Here is a 9,378-nt window from a genome sequence, read left to right as displayed (position 1 = left end):
AAATGCAAGGGCTTCCATTTTCAGCAGCGACATAGAAATAAGATTGAGTCAGAAGAAAGCTATTAAACAGAAGAAAACTATTAAGTACACTTTAACGTCTAAATTTTGTTACCTTGGAAAAAGCACGAAGCTACGTAAAATCTTCAGTTTTATGTTTCTGAATGAAGAAATAAAAAACCAACTGAAGCAAAAACAGCAAACTCACAGCATTTTTAATATACCTACCTTAATACTTTAAGTTTTAGTAGGTACCTATATGAATGTAGGTATATCTGTTGTAGGTACAATCTATCTATAGGTAGTTACATCTTTATTTACAACCTATCAAACTTTTTACTGCACTCGGAAAATAAAATGAGCACCAAATCAATACGAATAAGTACCTACCTAAGTAAACTTCCATCAAACTTTCGCATCCTCGGGTTTAAATAGGTATTTTGACGGCTAGGTAAAGAGTTTACACCTATATTTACAATTAGGTAAAGAGCAAAAACATTAAAGGAAAATACTTTCACAGCAGTAAATTTTGCTCACCAAATTTCTATTATTTCATGTTTGTGATATTATGTATCTATTTCACTTGATAAATTTACATATTTACATGTACGTAGGTATTCTACACAATAGGGATATTAGGGATGTATTCTGCGGGATACGCGATATGTAACCCCGTTGGAAATGAACGTCATAATACTCATAAAATAAATTATGTCAAGCTTTAATTTATAATTATAAACTCCATGGCACAATTCACTCTTTTTATATCCAGTGCTGCATTTCTCTGGAGAGAATAATCTTATCGTTGAATTCCATGCAGTGGTGTAGTTTGAGAAAATACCAATTTCTCCACTAAGGGTGGGTTTGAGCAACCTTATTTTTAGCTCCTAACAGCCAGTTAGCCTAACAGACCTGTTAATCCTAATATACAAATCAAATGGAACTTAACAGGCTGTTAATAGCTTAACAGACCTTTTAGGGATTAAAAGATTTTGGTGAAATCCAATGTCAGTCAAATCAAAGCTTAAAAAATTGCAGTTCATAAGTAATTCATGTAGAAGGAAACTTCAGCCTTTTTTCAGTGTGACTTCAATAATATACCGACCTAATTTTCTGTTGGAAATTTATTTTAGATAGAATGTGTTAAATAGAGGGGTATACCTATGGAGGAGCAGAATAAAAAAGGAGGTAAAAGCCCACCCCAAGTAGAACAAGTACTCCAGGTCATGGAAATGGAAGAAACATAGCACCGTACAGACTACAGACTTTCAAAGCATTCTCCTGCTCTGATATTATGCTCGTATTATATGGAAGAGCTTGTTATTGTTATCCTGTCCTGACTACCTCAGCATGACGGTATAATTACCTTCTTTTCCTTTGTAGCCTCGGGCGCTTTAGGGGTTCTGGAAAACTTCTGCTGCTGCTTTCCTGCAAAACTGCTTAGCTCAAATCGCGCGGGACTACTCGTTAACAAGATAAGAAAGAAATGAGGGGAAGGAACAGAGAGGATAAACGAGGAAAGAAAGATATTGGAGGAGAAGGGAAGGAAGAAGAAAGATAAAAGGAGGAACTTAATAGAAAGGAAAGCAAGATATAAGCGGGAAGAAAGAAGAAAAAGGGGATGATAAAAGGGGAGCATAAAAAGTTCATTATATTTGATAAATATGAAATTATGAATAGCTATTTGCAACTCTATTCTGTTGATTTTATTTCAGTTCTCATCCGATCAACATATTATATACAACAAACATATTAGATAGTGATAGATACGATATTATTCAGGCTATTTTGCATAATTGTAATAAACCTTCGCAAAATGTACAGATCATTTATCTATCAAAGTAACACAAATGTCACACCATAATGTAGGCAAACATCACAAGGCTTTAGGGATTCATATTATTCCACACTCTGATGGTTTGTGTAATGCAGTGCACAGGAATACATAATACATTATCCAATACCCTAGTGTACAAGCAATACATTTGTAATACTCCAATATACATTAATACAGCATCAAAAATTTAATATGGAATTCTATTTGAATGCTAAGTATTAATTTATGACTATTACGGTGTAATAAGTAACTTTAAGATGGGGTTTTCCTATGAATCCACAAAGGAGTAGGGAGCAATGAAAAAACTCCCCATTTGATCCGAATATTTCAGAGCTTGCAGAAATTTCCTCAATAAACATTATTTCAACTAGGTACTTTATTATAAACTTCAACTCCATTATTCTAATTTTATGCATAATCATGGTTGGATTGTTTTGTTATAGCTTGCGGAATGGCGGTCCCAAGTCCCTGATTCTAAGCATAATTTTCTTTGTTTAAATTTTGAAATGTTTGAAGTTACAGTTAAAGTTAATATCATCAGATATTTTTTTATGGTAATGATACTTATTTTGTAGAATAATATTATTATTTTAATATTTTTTCCATTATTTAATTAAATAACTGAAGCTGACTATTAAGATATTCTTTAAAATTTTCCAACTTTTTTTATTCTTTAATTTAATTTGCAATAATATCCCTTCTGTTACCTGTTAGGTACCTATACTTATTGTAATATCAGTTTTAATTGAAAAAGAGGAGAAAAAAATCCCAGAATTCAAAACTCTGAGGAGTCTGAGGACATTTTTTCATTTATTTATTATTATTATTTTTTCCATCTGTTTAGAGACGACACTTGACACCATAGTTATTAAAGTAATACTAGGTAGGTATACAAAAGTAATAACGGAAAATATAATACCCTAAACGTCTGACAGTTAAAAAGTTAACAAGTGCCACTCCCCAAAGAAAACCTCCACAAAATTCACCACCACTATTTCACTGGAAAAATTTCATTTATTACGGAGTGCGGTAGATCTCCGCCCCGCCAAGTTTAATTTTTTAGGTGAGCATTGTGATATACTTACCATTAATCCCATCGTGCTAAATGGAGTGCATTTCAGTGCAATAAAGAGTTCGTATCATTAAGTACGTCGAAACGTCAATCGTTCAAGTCAGCCACTGAAATCATTATTTGAAACACTTGAGATTCTCGGAGGTTTATTAAAAAGCTCTGTTGAAGCGTTAAGTAACGTAGCTGCTTCGTATGATCGATTCCTTGCGAAGAACTCACAAACTGTTTACTTTACGTTTTTAATTAACTTTTCTATGGAAATTTTTTTCTCGAAAACTTTTTTGCCATTATATTACAATAAATTTTCGCTGGGGGGAACGGTTTGGTTCAGCTGTTTGCTTAGTGAATGGGGACGAGGGGAGGGTTTAAAACGGTGAAACTTAAACAAAACTTGGATTCGTTTGTACAAGTGCGCTCAGTTTGCAACGTTGTGTATTTGTATAATCGCGCAAGGCAATGCTAAGGCATTGGATTGGATTCTTAAATGAAAGGGCTTCCATTTTCAGCAGCGACATAGAAATAAGAATGAGTCAGAAGAAAGCTATTAAACAGAAGAAAACTAATTCATTCAAATTTTGTAAGATTTCAAACTAATTCACATCTTGGGGCACAGAAAGTAACTACACCGTAAAGGTTTACAAAGCACTTCGCCACACCCCTAATTTCTCACTTTCACCGGAACTTTATGAGCTTTTTCAGTTAATAACTTAGCTAAAAAGGTTCGCTTAATAACTTTGATGCAGACTGACCCTGACCAGCCATTCACCTAAATCTCTCCTTCTTCCCTCCGTCAGTTTTACCAAGGGAAAATTCAGCCTTCCTTTCTCTTCCCTTATCTTTTCCCCTCTCAGCATCCTTCCTAATTTTTCTTATTTAGAAAATTTGCAAAGTTTTCCTTCCTACCTCAGCATGACGGTATAATTACCTTCTTTTCCTTTGTAGCCTCGGGCGCTTTAGGGGTTCTGGAAAACTTCTGCTGCTGCTTTCCTGCAAAACTGCTTAGCTCAAATCGCGCGGGACTACTCGTTAACAAGATAAAGAAATGAGAAGGAGGGGAAGGAACAGAGAGGATAAACGAGGAAAGAAAGATATTGGAGAAGAAGCTGGAAAACTTCTGCTGCTGCTTTCCTGCAAAACTGCTTAGCTCAAATCGCGCGGGACTACTCGTTAACAAGATAAGAAAGAAATGAGAAGGAGGGGAAGGAACAGAGAGGATAAACGAGGAAAGAAAGATATTGGAGAAGAACGGAAGGAAGAAGAAAGATAAAAGGAGGAACTTAATAGAAAGGAAAGCAAGATATAAGAGGGAAGAAAGAAGAAAAAGGGGATGATAAAAGGGGAGCATAAAAAGTTCATCATATTTGATGGATATGAAATTATGAATAGCTATTTGCAACTCTATTCTGTTGATTTTATTTCAGTTCTCATCCGATCAACATATTATATACAACAAACATATTAGATAGTGATAGATACGATATTATTCAGGCTATTTTGCATAATTGTAATAAATTCTCATCCGATCAACATATTATATACAACAAACATATTAGATAGTGATAGATACGATGTTATTCAGGCTATTTTGTATAATTGTAATTAACCTTTACTTTTATCTGGGGCATTCACTACAGTAGAACGTAGGTTTTCTACTTTTTTCAATTTTCATCGCTTTTACCTACTTCATTAGGGTAAAACAAGGTACATACTTATGTACATATCGTCGTCCCAAACACGAAGTGGCGTAAGTGCGAAAATCACATTTTTCAGGAGGGCCGAAATAAGTTTTTTTAAGTTTTTAAAATTATTTTTTGAGCCCTTTCTACTGCACAATCTTCACAAAGTACATGTTTACCTATTCGTTAAAATATTTTTATAGCATGCTATGTACGTACCTATATGTTTTTCCAGCAGAATTTTTCCGATACACATGATAACTCAAAATTGTGATTTTTCCACTTACGCCTCTTCGTCTTCGGGCGGACGATATGTAGGACATGTACAAGATATTATCGTCCGACATTTCTAACATATGTAAGTGCTCACTATGCTTCAAACTATGATCATGAGTGATCAAGTACATTAACCTTTAGAAAAACCCCATTACCTGATCGTAACCAAAATCGGAGCTAATCAAAATGGTGGTCCAATTCTCGAATAAACTAGGATAAAATTCCATGGCTCGAGTGTCTTTGACTGGGATCGAACCCGCACACTCCTGTTTACCAAGGGACCACGTTGAGCACTACGCTACTGGGACAGGTGTAAATAGAGGGAGAAAATATGCTTCCAATTCCAACTGTCAATAACACAACGATCAATTCATCTAGTTCATAGATGGAATAATGTGTATCTTTAGCATATAGATAGATCTATTCGTAGGCGAAAACAATACATTAGCTACCGAATGAAAGAACTTCGACCGGAAAATATCAGCAAAAGCAGATTTAAAACGTTATCCAGCACTGTTTAGTGTGCAATATTAGATTCTTAGTACATCAGTACCTACATAACATGCTTAGTGCCTACAAAACAACAGGCTTAAGTAGTGCCTACATAACAGGCCCACTAAGCTCTAGTTTAGGCTTAGCGTTAATTCCATTATGTGTTTCTTCACGTGTGAGCTCAAAATTGGTCGCAGCTTTAAAGAGTCTAAAGGGCTTTGAGTCAAATGATTGTAATAACTGTCATTGAACTTATATGGCACACCCTGTATTTTGTGAAAACATCGCTAGAAGTATTCGAACCCAAGAGGACTCTAGTTAACTCTAGTATGAAGTAGGAATGTTAACAATACAGTAAACATACGAATACACCGAGGAGTAGCCACCAGGCATATCAATAGGTAAGGCACTAGAGAAGAATGTAAATAGAGGGAGAAAACATGCTTCCAATTCCAACTGTCAATAACACAACCATCAATTCATCTAGTTCATAGATGGAATAATGTGTATCTTTAGCAGATAGATAGATCTATTCGTAGGTTTCTCATCCGATCAACATATTATATACAACAAACATATTAGATAGTGATAGATACGATGTTATTCAGGCTATTTTGTATAATTGTAATAAACCTTTGCAAAATGTACAGATCATTCATCTATCAAAGTAACACAAATGTCACACCATAATGTAGGCAAACATCACAAGGCTTTAGGGATTCATATTATTCCACACTCTGATGGTTTGTGTAATGCAGTGCACAGGAATACATAATACATTATCCAATACCCTAGTGTACAAGCAATACATTTGTAATACTCCAATATACATTAATACAGCATCAAAAATTTAATATGGAATTCTCGAACCATTTTATTGTTTAGAATAGAATGCGCCATTGCAACCCCTTTTGGAGGTATTGATATTTTGTCCTCTCTTTTTTTTCCCCTCACATCAACAACCGTTATAGTTTTAATGGTTTGGAATGACTTTTTAATAGATTTATAGTTTATGTTTCACCTATGTTTAAGTCCGAACTATGCAGCGTGCAGTTTGTAGGAACTCTTCACATCAACAACCGTTATAGTTTTAATGGTTTGGAATGACTTTTTAATAGATTTATAGTTTATGTTTCACCTATGTTTAAGTCCGAACCATGCAGCGTGCAGTTTGTAGGAACTCTTTGTGTTTCTTCGGGCTATCCTTTATATCCATGCTTAAGGCCATCTTTTACATCCTGACTGAGGACACTGAAAAAGGTATTGAGCAGAGAGTAGATCGAAATCCCATTTCCCATATATATTTGATTTCCAACGTGCCTTTCAATATGGATGTGAAAAACTAAAGATAATAAATATAATTGATACGGTTTAAACAGTTTATCCATTTATCCTGTAGGTAAGATATGCTTATAATGGATTAGTAAATGATCACCAACAACTAATTGTTCTGACACGTGTTCTTAACCCAAAATTTGACACAGATATACGTCGGATTAAAAATTTCCCTTCTTGGTTTAACAAGGTATGTCCACTAGTATCCATAAACATAAGAAAAGTAAAGAATATAATGTATGTAATTACCTCTGTTGGCATAAAAATGATTTTTCGAACACATTTAAAAAAAAAAAAAAAAAACTGAATTTCATTTCGAATTTTCATTTCAATTTTTAATAGAGCGATGTATTGGTTGGTATGTAGATTTGTGGAATTTATCTCCTAAAAATAATAAAAAAAAAGAGATGGAGATGGAACAAAGTAGAGATAGAGAAAGGGAGGGAGAGAGAGAGAAAGGTTTGGCATAAGGAGATAATAAAAAAACTCAGACAATAGACCAGAATACCAGGACGGATTTCTAAAGCACAAAATAAAGAAAATGGAGGGAAAAAAGTTTTAGTCGTTGGAACGGCAAAAAATAAAACCATATTTTCGAGTATATTCGCTTACTTTTGATTCTTGACGTTTGCGGATTGAACGCTCTCAACGGTTATTTCTGTCTGGAGTCCATTTTTGCCCGTGCCAGAATTGGAACTCCTAATGTGTACTGTAGGTACATCCATGTGCTACGTTACGTTCTTTTGTATTTGCAGGGACGATCATTCTGTCAGTATATTAGAAATAACTGAAAAAGAAAAGAGAAAGAGAGGATGGAGAGAAAGCTTTTTTATATATCCCGCGAACACAATGGATTAAAACCTTTTAGCTTATCACAAATATTATGTAAGAAAGGAAAAGAAAAAAATAATAGATAATAAGGAGAAGGAAATGAACTTTAATACGAATTTAAAAAGAATAAAAGAAAGGTAAGAGGAAGAGGTAGGGAAAGAGCGATGATAAAGGGAAAAGCAGACGGAAAAATCTGGTGTGAACATCACACGACTTTCTATTACATTAAGTCGGACAGTTTAAGGAAAAGAAAAAAAAAAATAGATAATAAGGAGAAGGAAATGAACTTTAATACGAATTTGAAAAGAATAAAAGAAAGGTAAGAGGAAGAGGTAGGGAAAGAGCGATGATAAAGGGAAAAGCAGACGGAAAAATGAACAATGGAAAAAGAAAACGTAGGCGAAAGAACGGAAAGAGGGAAAAATATTTAAAAAGGAAATGGAAGTAAAGAAACCATTTCCCGATTTTGAAAATTTGGACCGATTGCAATACTTTCATTACTAGTATAGCTCCGCTCTACTGTAGTAATAGAAAGTAAAAATGAACAATAGAAAAAGAAAACGTAGGCGAAAGAACGGAAAGAGGGAAAATATTTAAAAAGGAAATGGAAGTAAAGAAGAAAGGAAGATTTGTTTATGCCTTTCACTTTCACAGGTCACAGGAGCACATTGTGAAGTGGAAAAGCTAGGAAATATAGAAGGAAATGCTAAAAACAAGAAGAGGGATATCAGAGAAAAAGAAGTATCGAGTCGCAAAAGGATCATACTGTAAAAGAAGGTCAGACAAAATGGAAAAGAAATTTTGATGGATGTGAATGTGGTAAGAAAAACCAAAACAATAAATTAGGACTTCATGAAAAAATATCTGTAGGTACTTAAAATCTTAAGAAGAACTAGGTAAACACAAGGAAGATAATAATAGGTACCCGAATGAAGACTTGAAGAAAAGGAAAATTCTCTGTGCAACTTCGAAAAGACATTATAAAAAAATGTAAGAGAACAGAAATAAATTAGAAAAAATCCAAGAATATTCTATATTTTATAATTTAATCATCCCCTTAAAAAAATCTAGTTCAAAGGGAGAAATTAAAGAGGCACAATGAAGGCTCGGGAAATTGTTCTGAGCAGAAAAAATGGAAATGAAAGCATGGTGATTTTTTTTTTTTTTTTTTTTTTTTTTTTTTTTTTTTCTCCTGAATCCTTGTTACTTTGTTCGGCTTTTCTAATTGTTTTTGTTTTTATTGCCATTTTTTGCACCCGTTTTATTCATTAGCAAGATTTCATGGAATTAAGATGCTTTTTTTTTAATCGTCTCGTTTGAGTTACATATGTTCGGCAGAACACAGTTGACAATGTATTGAATAGCTCTTTGGACAATGTTTATAGCTACAAATAATGTCATTATCATGTTTAATTAAGATTGTTGTAGTTATTCCTCATGAAGATTGGAGTTCACATAGAAGTCCGCAGGTGTCTCTCCCATTTTGGAACTAACTCATCGAAGTAGGGTCAGGCAGGGTTAAAGATTTGTCATCACAATGATATTCGAAGAGTTCTCAAAATAGATAATAATAGAACGACTAAAAAGAGACCATCATGATAACAGCGACGAAAAATCTCAGACACGATGCGTGGCAGCTTCAACATGCGTAGTGGATGCGATTATAGCACAGAACATACCTTATGTGATCTCTCGTCACGGGACATTATCAACAGAATGGTGGCAATCTATTGAGAGCGCAGATAGAACCTGAAGTAGAACTGGTGGAAGATATTAATTATCGAGAAGGTGATGGTCACAGGGCTATGAACACTAACAGTACATCAGGGTGTCAGGGCAGAACAGCGGTGTGACTCAGTCGT

At 34.3% G+C, this 9,378-nt stretch overlaps 1 long non-coding RNA gene across 1 annotated transcript in view; it reads right to left on the bottom strand.

Annotated features, from left to right (window-relative positions):
• Nucleotides 1–7,201: 7,201 nt before the first annotated feature.
• LOC113465510 overlaps nt 7,202–9,378 on the bottom strand; it is a 32,443-nt gene continuing 30,266 nt past the window's right edge. Inside the window, exon 3 of the long non-coding RNA XR_003390200.1 lies at nt 7,202–7,472. This is a non-coding gene — a long non-coding RNA (uncharacterized LOC113465510). The remainder of the gene's footprint in view (nt 7,473–9,378) is intronic.

This window comes from Diaphorina citri, unplaced genomic scaffold (assembly GCF_000475195.1).
Source record: "Diaphorina citri unplaced genomic scaffold, Diaci psyllid genome assembly version 1.1 scaffold119, whole genome shotgun sequence".
Classification (NCBI taxonomy): domain Eukaryota; kingdom Metazoa; phylum Arthropoda; class Insecta; order Hemiptera; family Psyllidae; genus Diaphorina; species Diaphorina citri.
Note: the sequence above shows the minus strand (reverse complement) of the source record. Positions and strands in the feature narration are given on the sequence as shown.